Raw genomic sequence first — 23,360 nt, 5'->3', positions numbered from 1 at the left:
AATTGAAAAGGTACTGTATGGACCAAAACAAGCACCAAGGAATTGGTATTCTCTTTTTCGTTCGTTTTTAGTGAGCGTTGGTTTTACGAGAACTTAAGTTGTGGCTTCATTGTTCATTCAACAAAATGATGGGCATTGTTTATATGTTCTGGTGTATGTTGTTGATATTGTTATCACTGGTGGTTCTGATAATACGATTGGTAATGTGGTTTGTTCGCTTGATCATGAGTTCTCGTTGAAATATATTGGGAATCTTAGTTATTTTATTGACCTTGAAGTTGAACAACAATTGAATTTCTTTTCTTGAGTCAGCGTAAGTATATTAGATAACTTCTTAAGCGAGTTGATATGATTGGTGCTAGGTTTGTACATGTCTATGGCTTCTTCGCCTAACCTTGTTAGAGATGCTAGTCGTCGATCCTCAAGTTTATCGAAGTGTGGTTGGAGCCTTGCTTTACTAAATTCATACTTGGATTGGTGTTGCATATAGTGTTGGTCGAGTAGCACAATATATGTATCAGCCTTATGAGTTGTATTGGTTAGCAGTTAAACAAATTTTGCACTTTCATTGGTACTATAGATCATGAATTACTGTTTCAAGCCTCTGGCACTACTTTAAATTTACACGCATTTTCTGATGTTGATTGGGCAAGTAATGCTGACGATCGATGGTCAGTCTCTGGGTATTATATCTTTCTAGGCGATAACCTTATTGCTTGGTGTTCAAGGAAGCAAAAGTTGATCTCTCAGTCTATCACTGAGGTTGAGTATCAAGGGATAGATGATGTTGTATCTGAAGCACTGAGGTTGAGTATCAAGGGATAGATGATGTTGTATCTGAAGTGGTATGGCTTCAAGCCATTCTTGAAGACAGGAGTGTGGGTGGTAAAGATGTTCCTAATGTTTGGAGTGATAATAAGAGTGTGGTGGTTATGAGTGTTAATCCGATGTTTCATACTCGTTTCAAGCATGTCGAACTTGATGTGCATTTTGTGAGAGATAAGGTTGTTGCATGCGACTTGTGTGTTAGCTACGTACCTAGGCAACATCAGACTATCGATGGCTTTAATGAAGTTCTTGCTAAACTGGCCTTTTTAAGTTTTCGGCAAAAGCTAAATGTGGTTAGTTACTTTTCTCTTGAAGATTGATGAAGTTAGGTGAATGTTAGTGTATGAGTGCATGCTTTGCATGTGCGGTTGTTAAGGTTAGTAACGTTTACGTATAGTTGAGGACAACTAGTTATTGCGTGTAGCTAAGGCTTATTAATCGATTAGTTTGTTGAGTTGTTTACAACTGGCAAGAGTTGTTAAGTGGGTAATTAATCTGTAGTGTAAAACCACTTTTATATTCTTTGTAGTTCTTTACGAATAATGAGCTTTTCTTCCCCATAATAAAAATTACCCTAAAAATCAACAATGATTATTAATGGCTCAATTATATAATAACTTTTATAGGTTAAAAGACCATTTGGGAGGTCTAAGAGGAGCAACAACAATAGGATCTACTCCTACCCAGCAACCATTTCACCACCACTAAGCTCCAACGAAAACAACAACAGTATGTTATGTGGATAATGAGCAGTGTCAAGAAAGTTCCATCATTCAATTCACACCAACTGTGGCTGCAACTTTCAAGCGACCAAAGAATGATGAATAAATTAATTGAAGGGTTAAAAACTTATTTTGATGTGTACATTTAAAGTGTTAAAAAAATTAGATGTCCCTATTCCCATATGTAGTGGGATGAGAGAGAGGTAGGATAGTAGGCTGCTCCTAACTCCAGGTTGAGAACAACTTCCGTGGAAAACCTCCGACAGTCAGAATTATGAATTGCCTACCGTGGGACTCAATCCCACGACCACAAGGTTAAGAGCCTTGCGCTCTACCAACTGAGCTGGACAGGCAATTCATTATCAATCTTAATAATACAAGTTATATTGATCTCTAAATTGGCAACAATTATTTCAAACGTTCTTAGTAGTTTGGGCCATTTTTTTTATTTAATCTTGTGAATGCACTGTAAACTAAGCTACCAAACTTGCTTAACACTTTATTGAATTTCTATTGGAATCAATGAAAAAATATGATGTAATTATTTTGTTCAAGTTTGGTGATTTTATTTTGTTAATATATGACGACTTTATTTTGTTCAAGTATAATGCAATTATAGGCACATTCAAAATTCAACAACATTTACCCATAATTTTTTACCAAAGACCAACACATTTTTCAACACTTGATTCAAACATTTCATTCACAACTTTTATAATACGAGTTTAACAAGTTCAACCATGTTAAAAGTCCAAAGGTTGGCAACCAACTTTGAAAATGGTTTTCAAAGTTTGATAAATGTTTGTTTGAAAATGGTTTTCAAAGTTTGGTAAATGTTTCTTTGAAAAATGTTTTTTCAAAGTTTGGTAGATGTTTGTTGAAAATAGGAATAGGTAAATTCACTTTAGTCATTGCGGTGTAGGGTATTTTTAAAGATTAGTCCCTAAGTTTCAACTATAAATACCCTAGCTCATTTAGCTTCAAAACCATCCAAAAATCATTTCTTTCTCCCAATACTAGAGAGCTTTCTTGTGAGTAGTGAGTGTTTTGTAAACACCTGTAAATTTTCTCTCTTAGTAAAAGATCTGCAGCTGTCCGGAGACATAAGCAAATTGGCTGAACTCCGTTATCAATTTCGGGTATTATTTTTCCTCTTTTATTTCGCATTCTCACTAATATGGGTATAGGGAAATTACTCGCACTCGGTTTATTTCCTAACAACTGGTATCAGAGTTTTTGGTTGTGAATTTTGTCAATTTTTTGTAAGGTTACTATTTATTACTATTAACATGAATAGCGATTTTCGTGAATAGTAACAATTTTATCGGCGATACGAGTTTGTCGATGGAGGTGTTCTAATACAAGGTAGTTCGCAAAAATTGTCAGAAACGATCCAAACGAAACCGGATTCGAGTGGGAGCGACGACTGCAGACGAAGGGAAGGTGAAAATTGAAAAGTTCGATGGTGCGGAATTTGGCTTTTGGAAGATGTAGATTGAAGATTTTTTGTACCAGAAAAATCTATATCAACCTCTCTCAGGAAAGCAACCAGAGGGCATGAAGAATGAAGACTGGGCTCTTCTCGACAGATAAGCCCTCGGAGTTATCCGACTGACGTTATCCCGCAATGTTGCTTTCAACATAGCAAAGGAAAAGACTACGTCGGGTCTTGTGGAGGCTCTCTCCAGTATGTATGAGAAGCCATCAGCCTCAAAAAAAGTGCACTTGATGAGGTGATTATTCAATTTATGGATGACGGAAGGGGCATCGATGGCACAACACCTAAATGAACCCAACACAATCACAACTCAGTTGAGTTCAGTGGAAATTGAATTCGATGATGAAGTTCGAGCTTTAATTCTCTTATCATCTCTACCAGACAGTTGGAATGCTACTATTACAGCAGTTAGCAGCTCGTCGGGAAATAGTAAATTGAAATTCGATGATGTTCGGGATCTGGTACTGAGCGAAGAAATTCGACGGAGAGAATCGGGTGAAGCATCAACCTCCTCAGCCTTGCACACGGAGTCTAGAGGGAGAACTTTAGAAAGAAATTCAAATCGTGGCAGATCAAAATCCAGAAGGGGCAAATCAAGAACATGAAAGAAAGATTTTACCTGTTATAATTGTGGAAAGAAGGGTCACTTTAAAAGAGATTGTCGAGCACTGAAGAAAGATACCGGTGCACAGGAATCTGCCAACATGAAAGATGAGACAGGTGATGCCATGATTCTAAGCGTCAACACTCCGATTGAATCATGGATCTTGGATTCAGGGGCTCTTTCCACTCCACCCCATGCCGAGAAATCATGGAGAACTATGTCAATGGTGATTTTGGGAATGTTCATCTAGCTGATGATGAAACCTTGAAGATCGTCGAAAAAGGAGACATCAGACTAAAGTTGCCAAACCAGACCACCTGGATGTTGAAAGGAGTGAGACATATTCCTGGCCTCAAAAGAAATTTGATTTCTGTAGGACAACTTGATGGAGAAGGATATAGCACAACCTTTTCAGGCTATGAATGGAAGATTACCAAAGGAGCACTCGTCATTGCTCGTGGTAAGAAGACCGTTACTCTCTATGTAACCTCAAATTTAGAGAATATCATTGCAGTAGCAGATGCTGATGGAAAATCAAACCTATGACACCAAAGGCTTGGTCATATGAGCGAGAAAGGGATGAAGACACTTTTTTCAAAGGGGAAGTTGCCGGATATAAAGAATATAGATGTCAGACTATGCGAGGATTGCATCTTTGGCAAACAAAAGAAAGTCAGCTTTGAAAAGATTGATAAGACACCCAAGGCTGAAAAGTTAGAGTTGGTTCATACTGATGTATGGGGACCATCTCCAGTTCTATCTATTGCAGGCTTATTATATTATGTCACCTTCATCGATGATTCTACAAGGAAGGCGTGGGTTTATTTTCTGAAGAAGAAATCAGAAGTCTTTGATACCTTCAGAAAATGGAAGGCCATGGTGGAAAATGAGACTGGTTTGAAAGTCAAGCGGTTGAGGTCTGACAATGGAGGAGAGTACAAAAATAGAAGATTCGGAGATTTCTACGCAAAGAATGGGATCAAGATGGAGACAATAGTTCCCATGACACTACAACATAATGGCGTAGCAGAGCGCATGAACAGAACTCTGAATGAACGTGCCAGAAGCATGAGGATACATGTCGGATTGCCCAAATTTCTATGGGCTGAAGCTATCAACACTGCAGCTTACTTGATCAACCGTGGGCCCTCAATTCCTTTGGATGACAGAACACCAGAGGAAGTTTGGAGCAAGAAAGAAATAAACCTTTGACACTTAAGAGTGTTTGGTTGTATTTCTTATGTATACATAGACTCTGCTAAAAGAAGTAAACTTGATGCTAAGTCCAACAAATGTGCCTTTGTTGGTTATGGAGGTGATGAGTTTGGTTACCGGTTTTGGGACTACGAAAATCGGAAGATCATCAGAAGCAGAGATGTCATTTTCAATGAGAATGTGATGTACAAAGACAGGTCAACCATAGAATCAAGTAGCTCCAATACTGAAGCTGAAACAAAGGAATTTACTGAGTTCGAGGAGATTTCTGGAAATGATGTTCAGATCAGTCCTGAAGCAGTTCAAGAAGAACCAGTCACACCAGAACTGAGACGCTCCTCCAGAATTCCTAAACCAACCCAACGGTATTCTCCTTCTTTGCACTACTTGTTGCTGACTGACAATGGTGAACCAAAGTGCTATGATGAAGCAATGCAAGTGGAGAATTCAGTCAAGTGGGAGTCTTCCATGAAAGATGAGATGGACTCGCTTATGTCAAATCAGACGTGAGAATTAGCTGAATTACCACCAGGCAAGAAAGCGCTTCACAACAAGTGGATTTACAGGATCAAGGAAGAGCACGATGGGAGCAAACACTACAAAGCGAGATTGGTTGTCAAAGGTTTTCAATAAAAAGAAGGTATTGACTACAATGAAATTTTCTCTCCAGTCGTGAAGCTGTCTACAATCAGAATGGTATTGGAAATTGTAGCTGCAGAGAATTTACATCTTGAGCAGTTAGATGTAAAGACAGCTTTCCTTCATGGTGATTTGGAGGAAGAAATCTATATGAGGCAGCCAAAAGGCTTCATAGAGGCAGACAATAAAAACCTGGTATGCAGGTTGAAGAAAAGCTTGTATGGTTTAAAACAAGCTCCTAGACAGTGGTACAAGAAGTTCGATAGCTTCATGGGTATCAATGGTTTTACCAGATGCCAAGTAGATCATTGTTACTACATCAAGAGGTTCGACAATAGATTTATTATTTTATTGTTGTACGTTGATGACATGCTCGTTGCAGGCTCAGACATACAAGAGATTATAAACTTGAAGCAAAAATTGTCGAAGCAGTTTGCTATGAATGATCTGGGCGCTACAAAGTAGATTCTTGGGATGAGGATCAAGAGAGACACAAAGTCGGGGACTTTGATATTATCACAGGCTCAATACATCAACAAAGTACTCTACAGGTTCAACATGCAAGATGCTAAACCAGTAAGTACACCTTTAGGTGTTCATTTCAGACTCTCCAAAGAAAAGTCACCAAAGACGGAGGAAGAACGTGCACACATGGTGAAGGTGTCGTATGCCTCAACAATTGGAAGTCTGATGTATGCCATGGTTTGTACCAGACCAGATATTTCTCAAGCAGTGGGAGCTGTTAGCAGGTTCATGAATAATCCGGGCAAGGTACACTGGGAAGCAGTCAAATGGATCCTCAGATATCTGTGGGGTACCACAAACAAAGCACTTTGTTACAAAGGTGGAGATACGATACTGATAGGCTATGTAGATACTGACTTAGCCAGAAATATTGACATCAGAAGGAGCACTACAGGGTATGTCTATAATCTAGGAGGAACCGCAGTGAGTTGGGTTTCTCAACTACAGAAGATAGTTGCTCTCTCCATAACTGAAGCAGAATATGTCGCTGTTACGAAAGCCAACAAGGAGATTGTAACATCCTCAATACCGGGTTAGTGACCAAATTGTAAAGTTTCAGAATTTGGTGACTAAAGTATAAGAATGAAATAGTTCAATGATTATTGGATATATATGATGAAGGTTAATTAGTAATTATTAAAGGAAATTAAGGGTTAAATGGTCATTTGACCAGAAAGATTTTTTTATATTTCTTTTAAAGGTAATATAAACGTGGGAAATGGGAGAAACATCCAGAGTTCTCTTCTCCTTTCTTCTTCTTTATACGTGGGAGAGCAAGGCAAAGGTAAGTTTAATTTCAGTTGGTTAATTCTTGAGTTTTAAGCTTAGTTTTGATTCTTTGGGTATTAAATAAGCTTAAGGAAAGCTTATATGGGATTTAAACAATAAGATAAAGGAATTATGAAGGAATTTGCAATATGAGTTTTAAGATGAAATTTTGATATGGTATGGTTGTTGAAGTTTTATGGATGAATTTGACTTGTCATCAATCTAATTAAGAAGTATGAAGTGTTAGAATTATAATTAGAACACATTGAAAATTTGGTATGATTCTTGAATCTCATATGGAAGATAGGATTTTGAGGTTTAAGATGAAATAAATGAATATAGATTGGTTTAAGTATGTGTACTAGAGTTAAGAATGAAAAAGGGATGATATATGAAGTGTTTGAGAGGAAATGAAGAAATTTTCGGGTTGAAAATATGATTTCTGGGCAAGGGGAATCGGTACCCATTCAAGGGGAACCGATACCCCTTCAAACGAACAACATTTCCAGAATGTCATGAGGGAATTGATACCCCCATAGTAGGGAACCTATTCCCCCTAAAGGAAAAATGTGAATATTGATTTAATAAGTTCGTTTAAGTTGCTAGTATCCAATTACAAGGTGTAGGTATCTAATGATTGCCTCAAAATGTACATTTATGTAGATTCTGCGCGTAAAGCAATTCCGGAACATTTGACAAGTAAGATCGATCAAGGGAAAGATAAGAGATTGAAATTGACTAGTGAGGCCAGGTGAGTGCATACTAGTGATATGTAGTGTTTAATGGAAATAAGACTTGCGATGAGTCTATTTCCCTGAGTAATATGCATGAAGTCATGGACATGATTATGTGTGGTTATAATTATATGTGATTATCTGTATTACATTGATTGTATGTATGCATGACTAAAGATAATGATATGCTTTGTATATGCTATATGATGTATGTAAGACTTTAATATGTAATAATGGAAGAACATGAGATAAGTTATATGATAGAGTCATAAGAAATGAAATGAACATGAGAGATTAAGATAATCAAGTATAAGTTATATGATATGGTATAAGTGATTATACGAGAAATGTTAGGAGGCTCTAAGAGAATAGTATGAATTCGAAGGCATAATAAGGATACATAAGTAATATAGGGAAGATTGATAAATTAAAGGAAACTATGGTTTATGTATTATAGTGAAGAGCTATAAAGTTTTATTAAAGAGTATTGGGGAAGTCATGAGAAATTGAACTAAATAAATAGATGGTTTATGTGAGTGGAAAAGGAAAATGATATAAAATAAATGGAAATTATTTATAAGATAGCATGAGACTAATTGAACATGTAATATAAACTTTATAAAGGAGTACTTGGGTAAAATCATTATATGATACAATTATAGAGTATTACTATACAAATTATATTAAAATATGATATATGAGAATATGAGTAAGTTTATAGGATATTGATAGGACATATAAGAATATTTAAATGTATGTTGATATGAAAAAGGGAATACAAAGAAATGGAGCATAAGGTAGATAATATGATATCAGTTATTGTATATCTATATGATATATGTCATCAGGTAATATGAAAGGACTCTGAAAATTGATATAAGCTACGTGAAAGTGTTCTAGGTGTTTCTATATGTTATATGAAGTATATGATCTTATGTGAACAATATATGATAAGTATGTTTACATGAATAAATGTGATTGGGTGAGAAATGATAGAAATTATATGAAAACATGATATATGTGACATGTGAATTATATGAAAACGATCTACGTGTAAGTGAACTATGTGACTACGTGATAATATGAAAAGAAGCTATGTGATATGTGATATGTGAAAGTGAATTACAAGTTTATGTGAATATTTGAAATGAAATAAATGATAACGCCCATGTTATGTGTCATGAGAGCTAGGGGTATAGTTGGCATGCCAATTGTCGAGGGTCTACGCGGTCCTTCGGGACATATGTATATTCTTTGGAACATGTGTGAAGTCTTGAAAGACACATACTTGATCCCTAGTATATGTATATGATTCTTAAGGAATAATATGTGGTCCTTATGGACATTATTATATGGCACTACGGTGCAATTCTACGCGGCACTTTGGTGCAATTATACGAGATGTGGTGACAGCATTAGTGCACAACCTCTATAGACTCACATATCGATAGTTCTCACATATGCACATGGGCTAATCCAGAGATATGAACAAATATATGTTAGTGGTATGATAAATGTTATAGAAATGATATGATGTTGGGTGTGTATAGTGTTTGATTGAAAAGGTTAACCATAAAAGTATGTGATTACATGATGAACTGTTAATGATGAATTATGTGTATGTATGTATTTACTGTAATTAATCTGATATGATTTTATATGATACGAAGAATGCATGGAATTGGTATAACATGATAGAACAGAACATGCATGTATTGATATATGTTATAAAGTGCATTATAAGTTGTTATGCCTCACTAAGTCTTCGACTTAGCGTGTGATTGTTTCACACGTAGGTTTCAAGAAGAGTAAAGAGTAATGCAGAGCAAGACAGGTCAGTTCTCCTTACCAAATGTCAGATCAGAAAATATATGTACTGGTTATAGAGTGTAGTTGGCATGTAGTCTAAAGATATAAATTGTATGAACTCTGATATATTTTGTAAACGTTTTGAATAAGTTAAATGTATCAAAGTTTTTAAATTACTCACTATTTTATACGAATAAATGTTTGAAAAGTCAATGTGACACTTCAGACTCGTATCTGGGTCGGATACGGGTTGGGGGTGTTACATTTAATGGTATCAGAGCTAAGGTTTAGCCGATTCTCGGCATAAACCGAAGTCCAAAGTGTCATAAAAGGTGTACATGCCAACATAGATTGAAAAATTTCTGATCTGATAGTGTAAGGAATATGTTGTCTTGCTAATAGAATAAGAATAGTTTAATACAGTAGAAATCCAATCGTGATAATTTCGAAGTAAGTGAAAGGTGATATTCCTGATTGTGATAGCTATTCACCTGCCTTGGCCAGGCAGGATGAAGAGCGGACACCTCAGGAAATGCCTAGTAAGATCAAAAGTTGATTTCAGAAAGTTGAAATCATATCTGAATAATGATAGAAAGTTTTCATCGTTTGGAATCGGAAACACGATATAGAGTAGTTTTGTTATTATGTGGATAAGATAGAATATGGTGAACAGGTGTCACCATAAGAATGTTAAAAAGATCTAAGGACGTGATGAGTACGTATAGAAGAACTCAAGGATAAGTGCATCAGTGACAAGTGTATAAGATGTATAAGTCAGAGCTTATGAGTTTGAAACGAAGTGATAGTATTGCGCATAAACAAGAGTATGTTTATGATAAGGGTTGCAGTTAAGATGGAAAGAGTTAGCATTGGCTAACTAGAGTATGTGATAAAAATGTACTGGAATTATAAGATTATAAGATATTGTCAGGATATGATAACCAGATCTACAATGGATCTGGATATAGTTGCATATTTGGATCATAGTAATGTGGTATAGTAAAGGAAAAGGATGTAAGAATTTTTATATTTAAGTAAAGCTGAGGATTGATAAGAAGAGTTTGAGAATATATATATCGATGATCAGATTATAGGACATAGGAAGTTAGAATGTTGAGTTTGAGCAAAAGAAATTTCAGGATGTATGAGAATAGAGGTGAAATTGATAAGTTGAGTAAGCGAATTTTGAAATAATTTAGATTGGAAAGGATGTATATGATTGGTATAATAGGGCTTGTTCCCTAGATTGAACAAAAGTTATTATCTAGCTGTCAGAGTAAAGGTGCTAGAGTTATAAGATTGGAGGAAAGATAAAGTGGAGTTAATTGATTACGATGTGAATTTGAATATAGTTGTATATTCTGAGCAGATAGCTATGATGTAGAAACAGAGATAAGTATTTGCATGGAACCTTCAGGAAGGAAAATACAAGTATAAGAAATGATAAAGAATGAAGTTATGTATAAGAAATGGGTTATTAGAGTAATGAGGATGCAATGAAGATTGGTACATAAAGATGAGTATAAGTGATAAGACAAGAGTATGTGAATATGAAAGGAAATACATGATTTATGTATAAGGAAGAAGGAATAAAGAAATGAAAGGGATTGATTTAAAGGATCAGATGCGATAAATATGGAAGTACAGAGGACAATTTTGATATAGAAATAAGACAAGTGTGCAAGGTGATGTGAAATATTGCTTGACTCCTTAAAGTATATGTTTAATCACATTGAAGAAGATTTAAAGTTGTGTTTTGGTCAAATGATGACGAAATACAAGTTTGGTATGGTTATAAGGTAATTAGAGAGTTATGAAGAAATATATGGACTTATGATATAGAGATGGATGTTACTGTCAACGTGATGAGTGAGATTATATTGAATTTTAGAAAGGTCAAAGGAAAGATGCATAAGCGAATAAGAGAAAAGACAACAATAGATTGGTATTACTGGTTATTGTTTATATGATAAGTAACAAAGGATGAATGTATAAACGAAAAAGATAGTCGGAAAACTAAAGGATTAAAAAGTAAGTTTCTGATGATGACAAGAAAGAATAAGTCAGGGAAGCAACATAAGAACATTAGAAGATATGTTCTTATTAAGATGTGCAGTGAAAATTCGAGGACGAATTTTCTTATAAGGAGGGGAGATTTGTAACATCCTCAATACCGGGTTAGTGACCAAATTGTAAAGTTTCAGAATTTGGTGACTAAAGTATAAGAATGAAATAGTTCAATGATTATTGGATATATATGATGAAGGTTAATTAGTAATTATTAAAGGAAATTAAGGGTTAAATGGTCATTTGACCAGAAAGATTTTTTATATTTCTTTTAAAGGTAATATAAACGTGGGAAATGGGAGAAACATCCAGAGTTCTCTTCTCCTTTCTTCTTCTTCATACGTGGGAGAGCAATGCAAAGGTAAGTTTAATTTCAGTTGGTTAATTCTTGAGTTTTAAGCTTAGTTTTGATTCTTTGGGTATTAAATAAGCTTAAGGAAAGCTTATATGGGATTTAAACAATAAGATAAAGGAATTATGAAGGAATTTGCAATATGAGTTTTAAGATGAAATTTTGATATGGTATGGTTATTGAAGTTTTATGGATGAATTTGACTTGTCATCAATCTAATTAAGAAGTATGAAGTGTTAGAATTAGAATTAGAACACATTGAAAATTTGGTATGATTCTTGAATCTCATATGGAAGATAGGATTTTGAGGTTTAAGATGAAATAAATGAATATAGATTGGTTTAAGTATGTGTACTAGAGTTAAGAATGAAAAAGGGATGATATATGAAGTGTTTGAGAGGAAATGAAGTAATTTTCGGGTTGAAAATATGATTTCTGGGCAAGGGGAATCGGTACCCATTCAAGGGGAACCGATACCCCTTCAAACGAACAACATTTCCAGAATGTCATGAGGGAATCGATACCCCCATAGTAGGGAACCGATTCCCCCTAAAGGAAAAATGTGAATATTGATTTAATAAGTTCGTTTAAGGTGCTAGTATCCAATTACAAGGTGTATGTATCTAATGATTGCCTCAAAATGTACATTTATGTAGATTCTGCGCGTAAAGCAATTCCGGAACATTTGGCAAGTAAGATCGATCAAGGGAAAGATAAGAGATTGAAATTGACTAGTGAGGCCAGGTGAGTGCATACTAGTGATATGTAGTGTTTAATGGAAATAAGACTTGCGATGAGTCTATTTCCTAGAGTAATATGCATGAAGTCATGGACATGATTATGTGTGGTTATAATTATGTGATTATCTGTATTACATTGATTGTATGTATGCATGACTAAAGATAATGATATGCTTTGTATATGCTATATGATGTATGTAAGACTTTAATATGTAATAATGGAAGAACATGAGATAAGTTATATGATAGAGTCATAAGAAATGAAATGAACATGAGAGAATAAGATAATCAAGTATAAGTTATATGATATGGTATAAGTGATTATACGAGAAATGTTAGGAGGCTCTAAGAGAATAGTATGAATTCGAAGGCATAATAAGGATACATAAGTAATATAGGGAAGATTGATAAATTAAAGGAAACTATGGTTTATGTATTATAGTGAAGAGCTATAAAGTTTTATTAAAGAGTATTGGGGAAGTCATGAGAAATTGAACTAAATAAATAGATGGTTTATGTGAGTGGAAAAGGAAAATGATATAAAATAAATGGAAATTATTTATAAGATAGCATGAGACTAATTGAACATGTAATATAAACTTTATAAAGGAGTACTTGGGTAAAATCATTATATGATACAATTATAGAGTATTACTATACAAATTATATTAAAATATGATATATGAGAATATGAGTAAGTTTATAGGATATTGATAGGACATATAAGAATATTTAAATGTATGTTGATATGAAAAAGGGAATACAAAGAAATGGAGCATAAGGTAGATAATATGATATCAGTTATTGTATATCTATATGATATATGTCATCAGGTAATATGAAAGGACTCTGAAAATTGATATAAGCTACGTGAAAGTGTTCTAGGTTTCTATATGTTATATGAAGTATATGATCTTATGTGAAAATATGATAAGTATGTTTACATGAATAAATGTGATTGGGTGAGAAATGATAGAAATTATATGAAAACATGATATATGTGACATGTGAATTATATGGAAACGATCTACGTGTAAGTGAACTATGTGATTACGTGATAATATGAAAAGAAGCTATGTGATATGTGATATGTGAAAGTGAATTACAAGTTTATGTGAATATTTGAAATGAAATAAATGATAACGCCCATGTTATGTGTCATGAGAGCTAGGGGTATAGTTGGCATGCCAAGAGTCGAGGGTCTACGCGGTCCTTCGGGACATATGTATATTCTTTGGAACATGTGTGAAGTCTTGAAAGACACATACTTGATCCCTAGTATATGTATATGATTCTTAAGGAATAATATGTGGTCCTTATGGATATTATTATATGGCACTACGGTGCAATTCTACGCGGCACTTCGGTGCAATTATAAGAGCTGTGGTGACAGCATTAGTGCACAACCTCTATAGACTCACATATCGATAGTTCTCACATATGCACATGGGCTAATCCAGAGATATGAACAAATATATGTTAGTGGTATGATAAATGTTATAGAAATGATATGATGTTGGGTGTGTATAGTGTTTGATTGAAAAGGTTAACCATAAAAGTATGTGATTACATGATGAACTGTTAATGATGAATTATGTGTATGTATGTATTTACTGTAATTAATCTGATATGATTTTATATGATACGAAGAATGCATGGAATTGGTATAACATGATAGAACAGAACATGCATGTATTGATATATGTTATAAAGTGCATTATAAGTTGTTATGCCTCACTAAGTCTTCGACTTAGCGTGTGATTGTTTCACACGTAGGTTTCAAGAAGAGTAAAGAGTAATGCGGAGCAAGACAGGTCAGTTCTCCTTACCAAATGTCAGATCAGAAAATATATGTACTGGTTATAGAGTGTAGTTGGCATGTAGTCTAAAGATATAAATTGTATGAACTCTGATATATTTTGTAAACGTTTTGAATAAGTTAAATGTATCAAAGTTTTTAAATTACTCACTATTTTATACGAATAAATGTTTGAAAAGTCAATGTGACACTTCGGACTCGTATCCGGGTCGGATACGGGTTGGGGGTGTTACAGAGATGGTTTGGCTCCAATGTTTCTTGGAAGAGTTAGGCAAGAAACAAGAAAACAATGTCTTGTATTGCGACAATCAAAGTGCTATACATCTAGCAAAGAATCCGTCTTTTCATTCTAGGGCAAAACACATACAATTGCGATATCATTTTATCCGGTCTCTTCTGGAAGATGAGATTTTGAAACTTGAAAAGATCAGTGGAGCTCAAAATCTGGCAGACATATTGACAAATACGGTGACCATAGACAAACTGAAGTTGTGTTCAGCTTCAGTTGGCATGCAAGAATAACAAGACTAGAAATGTTGCTACATCGATCGAGGTGTGAAGACATATTAAAATCAGTCTTCAAGTGGGAGATTGTTAGAAGTCCAAAGGTTGGCAACCAACTTTGAAAATGGTTTTCAAAGTTTGGTAAATGTTTCTTTGAAAATGGTTTTCAAAGTTTAGTAAATGTTTCTTTGAAAAATGTTTTTTCAAAGTTTGGTAGATGTTTGTTGAAAATAGGAATAGGTAAATTCACTTTAGTTATTGCACTGTAGGGTATTTTCAAAGATTAGTCCCTAAGTTTCAACTATAAATACCCTAGCTCATTTAGCTTCAAAACCATCCCAAAAATCATTTCTTTCTCCCAATACTAGAGAGCTTTCTTGTGAGTAGTGAGTGTTTTGTAAACACCTGTAAATTTTCTCTCTTAGTAAAAGATCTGCAGCTGTCCGGAGACGTAAGCAAATTGGCTGAACTCCGTTATCAGTTTCGGGTATTATTTTTTGAAGAAGAAATCAGAAGTCTTTGATACCGTTGGGTTGGTTTAGGAATTCTGGAGGAGTGTCTCAGTTCTGGTGTGACTGGTTCTTCTTGAACTGCTTCAGGACTGATATGAACATCATTTCCAGAAATCTCCTCGAACTCAGCAAATTCCTTTGTTTCAGCTTCATTATTGGAGCTACTTGATTCTATGGTTAACCTGTCTTTGTACATCACATTCTCATTGAAAATTACATCTCTACTTCTGATGATCTTCTGATTTTCGTAGTCCTAAAACCGGTAACCGAACTCATCACCGCCTTAATAATACAAGTTTGGCCTTAATACATTTCATTCCTAACATTCAAAATTCAACAAGTTTAATCTCAACAATAAAACAAAAATCCTAAACCAAAACTTGTCACCCTTTTACTAACATAAATCAAACCCTAAACCAACATCCTCCATGACAATCTTGACTAAATTTGATAACAGCTCCTTGATCCTTAAATCACTTTTTCCTAAACCCAAATTTAATATGTATCCCAATGAAAAAAATAAGGCACAATGTTTTCCTAAAAAACTACGACAGAACCTTTGTATCCTAATAAACAAAACAAACCAAATTAAATATTTACATTATGACATGATAGATCATGAAACTTTTTTTATTTCGTAAACTATGAAATCCCAATAAAAAACCAAAAGCAAGTAATTTTGAATTTTTAGTAAATCAAGGCATAATAAGTATTTGATATTATAAACATATAGTAAAAATTCGTGAGACCAAAAAGAAGAAATTAATTCAAAAGTTAGAAAATGAAGAGCTCTATACCATAAAGTGGGTGAGACATTCCTTTCATTCAAAGCGTTATTCGTCCCATTGTGATGATCTAACAAGTGATCAACCTTCAACCCAAAAAATAAGAGTAAACTCTAAACCACAAATAAAGAAAAACCCACAAAAATGAAGAATAAAAGAAAATTGAGAAAAAAAACTACCCCAGATAAAGAACAATCCAAAAAATGAAGAAACAAAGGAATATAAAGAACAACCCACAAAAATAAGAACACCAAACCTATAAAATAAAAACCCTAAACTTAGAGTATAAGAACCCTAAACAAGTTTGAATGGGTTTTTCGATTCTTGTAGATGTATTCATTGCCTTGTGGTTTTCAAATGGGTGCCTTCATTACCAAAACGACGGTAAGATTCATTTATCTAAAACAACAGTTTAAAATAAAAACCCTTTTATATTTCACATTTCTACACGGGATGTTGATTATAAAAATATGGGTAAAAATCAGAAACGGAATAATAGTTCAACGTCACCCCGTCCGTTAAGTTTTTAACGACGAGGTACTAAAATGAAGCAAAAGTTAGACTTTAGGTATTGTTCTGAAAAATATGAAAGTTCATGTATTAAAATAGATCAAAACTGAAACTTTAGGTACTAAATACGTAGTTTACCAATTATATAAGAGTGAAAACAAAATTTTAATAAATAAATAAATATATATATATATAATATTATAAATTTTAAATTTTTTAAGGGGATCATATCTTCATAGTCATCATGATGGATTTTATTATGTCGTGTTGGAAGTTAGTTTTTTGTCTCATATTTTATCGATTAGTCTAAATCAGTTATTGTACAAGAGAGAGTGACTCTCCCAACATAATTTGCTCCATTCGTAAATGTCAAGGTTTGAACCGTTAACTTTACTTAAGACACCTAATGTCTTCTTACACTAGATCAATTAATTGTTGATATAAATTTTTATTTTAATATTAAAAAAATCAAATTTGGATAAGAAAAATTCAAAAATCAGTTATATCCGAACACTTGTCGTGCCTATGTTTCTCTTCTATCTCCTCTCATTTTCGTAATTTTGTTTCACTTTTCCTTGTCCCTCTCCTCCTCCTTTGCCTCTCTTTTCACTTCTCTTCTAGTCTCTAATCAACTTCTTCATTACAGGGTTTGCTTTGTCAAGAGAAACGATGAAACCTTTGAATCTTATGCTTTGTTTAACAAACACCACAGCGTGACGCAAATTTGAGTAAAAGGGGAGCCCAGCGCCCCCCGGATTCTTGGGGAAAAAAGAATTTCAAGATTTTTAGGTAAAAAAAGGTATTCTGGTTTACTTTTTAATTCGTAAAGTGTGTCACAGTTGGCGATGGCGCCGTCGGTAAGACCTGTCTGCTGATTTCTTACACCAGCAATACTTTCTTTACGGTCATGTGCTGCGAGATCTTTTCGCTGTTAATAGAAATGAATTCCCTCAAAATTGAAATCGAGATTGGGGCTTTAGGTAATAGGTTATTGCGTATACTGGGTTTCTTTATTGATATCTGTTTGTTTTCACAATTGATATGGTAACAGGACTATACTCCCACAGTTTTCGACCATTTCAGTGCAAATATTGTCGTGGATGGTAGCATCGTCAACATAGGTTTATGGTGTGAGAAAGGGGCCATCAATGGCAAGGTGAGCATGAATAAGAGATGAGCAGTAAGCTATGGAAAGCTTTAGAACTGAATGAATATTGAATCTATTAACATATGCAGAATACTGATAACAGAAAGTATATTATTTACAATACATCAACTGGCATTATATACACACTTGCACAACTAACAAAGTTGTAACTGCTCAACAGTTCTAACAGTCTTAACAACCTGAAATTAACATCATAACAGATTACTAACACTGTCAACTGCCTCACGCATTCATTCATACTCTCATCTCACACTTAACATACATTAAGGTGGCGTTTGGTTGGATGGAATCTCTTGGAATTTGTGGGAATTGAAATTCAATTCGACCACTTTCTCATGTTTGGTTCAAGTTTTTCAAGGGAATTGGAATCCCTGATGGAATTCAATTCCATCAAATGAGGGAAAGTGAATTTCATCCAAAAATTGATGGAATTCAATTCCATTGTTGGAGGGAATTGAAATTTGACCATACTACCCTCGTCAATCCTTTGGTAACTTATTCATATGTTGAATAAAAATATTTTTTTATTATTTCGGGTCGGGTTTCTAATTCATATATTCGGGTAGGGTGAAACTATATTTTAATCGGGTCGGATCAGGTTTTTTAAAGTGTGATATTCGGGTCGGGTCGGGTCGAGTTCGAGTTTAGGGTGAAAAAAACCGGACCGACCCGAAAATATATATAATTCAGGGCGGGTCGGATTAAGTCATTGTTTTTATTAAATAAAAATAATTTTTTATTATTTAGGGTCGGGTCGGGTTGGATTTCTAATTCATATATTCGAGTCGGGTCGGATGAAACTTTATTTTGTTCAGGTCGGGTCGGGTTTTTTAAGTGTGATATTCGGGTCGAGTCAGGTAGGGTTTTTTTAAGTGTTATATTCGGGTCAGGTCGGGTCGGGTTCGGGTTTAGGATGAAAAAAACAGGACCGACCCGAAAAAAATATATAATTTTACCTTATATATTTAGGAATAATTACAATAATAACCCTCTATATATAATTTTTTTCAATTAAGTTAATGTTTTTATTGAATAAAAATAATTTTTTATTATTTTGAGTCGTGTCGGGTCGAGTTTCTAATTCTTATATTGAATAAAAATAGTTTTTGGTATATTTTTTTGTAACTAATTAACATACTCCGATTGAAATATATCGAAATATTGCTCTATCTTTTGGTAACTTATTAACATATTTTGATTGTGATGATTTTAACTTATAATGTTTATTAGCATGATTTTTATAATTTATTGAAATGAATAATCAATCAATAAAATGAAAAATTTAATATTTTTTAATTTTTTATAATATATTACTACATGTAAGTTGTAAAATAAACTAAAATAAAGCAAAAAACAAGAAGGGCAATTCTGTTATTTTACATTACTGAAATCAAATTCATCTGACATGTCTACGAACCAAACAGAATATGGAATTGGATTCCAATTCCTACAAATTTCAATTCCTTCACAGATTCCAATTCCCTCATAAACATTCCAGCGAACCAAACGCCACCTAATTGTCTAATATTCTCCCTGCTTTCTCAACCTTCTCGATGAAAAAAGATGAACACTTGAATCGAAAGTGCATCACCTCCTTCCGTTCGACTTGAATCGGAAGTGTCGATGCTTCCTTCCGTTAGTCTTGAATCGGAAAGTGCCGATGCTTCCTTCCGTTCGACTTGAATCGGAAGTGTCGATTCTTCCTTCCTTCCTTCCGTTCGACTTGAATCGAAAATGCCGGTGCTTCCTTCCGTTCGACTTGAATCAGAAGTGTCGTTGCTTCCTTCCGTTCGACTTGAATCGGAAGTGCCGTTGCTTCCTTCCGTTCGACTTGAATCGGAAGTGTCGTTGCTTTCTTCCGTTCGACTTGAATCGAAAGTGCCGATGCTTCCTTCGGTTCGACTTGAATCAGAAGTGCCGATGAAATCACAAACCTCTGATTTATCTTCAGACTTAGATTCGTAGGATGAGATCGCGGAAGAGCTCCAAATATAATCTTCTTTGAAATCAATACTCTCTTCCTTAACAGTGACATCATTATATCCGTAAGCTGTCATGTTATTGTGACCATCAGTCATGGACTCTACATCAGAATCCCGATAAAGATGGTTGAACGGATTTTGTAAGTATATTATATCATCTGATAGAAGGACGCTATAACCCAGTTGCAAAAACTCCCTTAAGATGTGGAACTTCAACCCAAAGATAGCATGATTGCCTCCTGTTCTCCCAACGGCATCAATACCTGTATCCGGATCCCTCTTGTACACTGGGACATCATTTGATTTGCAGAATTTTTCAATATTGTCATCTAAAGCTATAACTAGGTACTTCAGTATACCAACTCTCTTGATGTTAGAAACTTGAATCTCCAACATCTCTTTCACATTTGAATTTGCAAGCACAACTATAATCTCTTTCTGAACAACAACTTTCTCCAAGATCGCAGCCAATCTTGGGTTCACAGATTCATCAGGGACAACAGTCGGGTTAGTCCGCAAAGCTTTGACAGTACCAAAAGGTCTAGCTTTATGCTGCTCACCCAAAACCAGAAACTGTTTTTGGGCATTATCTTTTCCTTGTTCGGCCAGTTGCAGCTTCTCCTTCAAATTCCTGACCTGCTTCTTTAATTCGGAATTCTTTTCTGATAGTGATACGATTTCAAGCTTCAGCATCTTACTCCGCTCCGAGGATTCACACGACGAAGAACCAATCTGGAAACTTGATTTGCCAATTCGATGGTTTTGAACGGAGGTAGTGGGATTGATGAGGTCGTGAGGGAAAAAGAAAGCGATGAGACATCAAAGAAGAACTCCAATCACAATGGCTATGGCGATTCGAGATCCACAAAACGACTGCGCTTTGTCCCTGCGATGAAGTCTACAGTAGCTATAGCTTGAGGAATAAAAAACTCAATCGTCAGCGCAACAGCGGAAGAGAAAACGACGCCAGGATCTTTTAGCGAATAATACCATGTGAGAAAGGGGCCATCAATGGCAAGGTGAGCATGAATAAGAGATGAGCAGGATGCTATGTAAAGCTTTAGAACTGAATGAATATTGAATCTATTAACATATGCAGAATACTGATAACAGAAAGTATATTATTTACAATACATCCGCTGTCATTATATACACACTTGCACAGCTAACAAAGTTGTAACTGCTCAGTAGTTCTAACAGTCTTAACAACCTGAAACTAACAGCCTAACAGATTACTAACACTGTCAACTGCCTCACGCATTCATTCATACTCTCATCACACTTAACATACACTAATAGTCTAATATATGGGATACTGCTGGTAACTTGGAAACAGCTTCTGCAATCCTCTTTTTATTAGTAGCTTTGACTTCTTTCTTGCTCTGGTTTGAAATCATTGCTTTGGAACAGGTCAGGAAGATTACAAAATATTAAGGCCATCGAGCTATCGTGGGGCCAACGTGTTTGTCCTTGCATTTTCTATCATCAGCAAGGCCAGCTATGAAAATGTCGCCAAGAAGGTTTAAAAATTGAATATCTTCTGCATGTACAACATAACTTTGTTTAGTGCGAGATGTCTCTGTAATGGCCTGCGAATACCTGATGTTGCTTTTCGTTTCGGTGGATTCCTGAATTGAAGCATTATGCACCGGGTGTTCTGACAATTCTGGTCGGAACTAAGCTTAGTATGATTTTATTTCCATGACGGTATCCTTGTTTATGCTTGCAATGGCCATGTTTATTAATTGCAAAAGCTCTGATTCCCTAAGTGATATAATTTTCTTCTAAAATAATAATAGTATCCTGTTATAGTAATGTTTTTGAAGTATCCATGTCCAACACTCTTATCCTAGAGATAGGTATGGATATGGCCTCAAAAAATCCTTTAGATACATGGAAAAAGAATCTAATTATGTCCATGACTAACAGTCACACTCGAGTCTGAGTATGATATTCTTTTTAGAAGTTTTTCTATTTCTGAAATCTTGTCATCTTTTCTACTATTTTCTGTTGCAGATCTCCGGGATGATGAGCAATACCTTATAGACCATCCTGCTGCAACACCCATATCTACAGCTCAGGTACTTGTTTACACATCATCATCATCACCATCGTTATTATTATTTAGTAAGAATTTGTTCCTATTGTTTTAAATATTGGTCTTGCATCACTTCTTTATGAAGGGAGAGGAGTTGAAGAAACAGATAGGGGCTCCTGCCTACATCGAGTGTAGTTCAAAAACACAGCAGGTTCAAATACTCTACATTATTTTAGTGACGTAGTAAATGTCGCATGTTACGTCATCACTTTAAATAGTATGACTTATGTCACGTCATCACTTTGAATGGTGTGACATAATTACATCATTAAGTGAATATATATGAAAATGTCACATTAATAATATAGATGAATCATTAGTCTATTAACAATTTTCGTCTAACATAATCTGTTTTGGCAAAAAATTAAAATATTAAGAAGTAAATTACTTCCGAAAGGAAAGAATAAGAAGCTAAATAATCATTTATGCGAGGGTATTTCTCTTATTACGCCTATAAAATTTATGTTAAAGCAATGCAAGCTAAGAATTGTAAATTTGGGCCTTTTAAGAAAAGGGAAATAAACCCCACGCCTAAGAAAATAACTTAATTAGCTGGGGGCCCCAATGTCTAGCTAGAGGTCCACTTCAGGAATTAAATGTAATCCTGCCATACTTAAATTCCAATCTAAAACAAAAAGTAAATTATGTGTTTAATATTTATACTATTAATTTTAGTCTGTTTTAATATTTAACCTTCCAATCTAAAGTATAGTTTTTATTTTATTTTAATACTTTTTCGTTAAAAAAATTAGTTTTTGTTTTATTTTATTATCTCTTTCAAAATTTAACGTTAAGTTTTGAAAATATTAAAAGTTTAGGTACTAAAACGGACCAAAACTGTTAATTTAGGTACTAAACTCGTTAAGTTTTTAATGGTGAGGTACTAAAATGAAATGGAAACTAAATGTTTGGTATGGTTTTGAAAAATTGAAAATTGAAATACTAAAACGGGCTAAAACTGATATTTTAAATACTAAGTGCGTAGTTTACCAAAAAACGTTTACATGTGAAATATAAACACTTAATTAAGATTTAAGAATATGCTTTATCTTCTTAAGAAAAGAATATGCTTTACCTTCTTATAATTAAACTAGTGCAAACATAATTTATACTAATTAATATAACTGGGAAATATTAAATTATTATCATTTTTGGCATAATTACTAGTATCTGATTTATTAATCGATTAATATGGGTTAGGTAATTGTAGAGGTAAGGGCGACTTTTCCAACTTAGTTTACTTCATTCGCAAACGCTAAAATTTGAACCTCAAACATTGTTTAAAAAATCTAATAATTTATCTTAATAAACTAACTGGTTGTTGATATTAAATTATTATAATAAGATTCTACATAAGGAGTATAAACATAACAGGAATAAAATCTAACATAAAAAGAATATAGTTATGTCGATATAACAAAAGTATATGAATATATCATAAACAAACGAAAAATGTTTAGAGTATTTATATGAGTAGTCTC

The 23,360-nt window shown here is 34.3% G+C and overlaps 1 long non-coding RNA gene, 1 other non-coding gene and 1 pseudogene across 2 annotated transcripts; 1 reads left to right on the top strand and 2 right to left on the bottom strand.

Moving 5' to 3' along the window:
- Window positions 1–1,830: 1,830 nt before the first annotated feature.
- TRNAK-CUU lies at window positions 1,831–1,903 on the bottom strand. The gene has a single exon. It is a non-coding gene; the product is annotated as a tRNA-Lys (tRNA).
- A 16,030-nt stretch (window positions 1,904–17,933) lies between these two features.
- LOC120211029 lies at window positions 17,934–21,178 on the bottom strand (annotated as a pseudogene).
- Window positions 21,179–21,308: 130 nt separating this feature from the next.
- Window positions 21,309–22,030, top strand: LOC120211095. Its single transcript, XR_005524573.1, has 3 exons — window positions 21,309–21,466; window positions 21,798–21,862; window positions 21,965–22,030. It is a non-coding gene; the product is annotated as an uncharacterized LOC120211095 (long non-coding RNA).
- Window positions 22,031–23,360: the final 1,330 nt, after the last annotated feature.

Source organism: Hibiscus syriacus, unplaced genomic scaffold (genome assembly GCF_006381635.1).
Source record: "Hibiscus syriacus cultivar Baekdansim isolate YM2019G1 unplaced genomic scaffold, ASM638163v2 tig00109957_pilon, whole genome shotgun sequence".
NCBI lineage: Eukaryota > Viridiplantae > Streptophyta > Magnoliopsida > Malvales > Malvaceae > Hibiscus > Hibiscus syriacus.
Note: the sequence above shows the minus strand (reverse complement) of the source record. Positions and strands in the feature narration are given on the sequence as shown.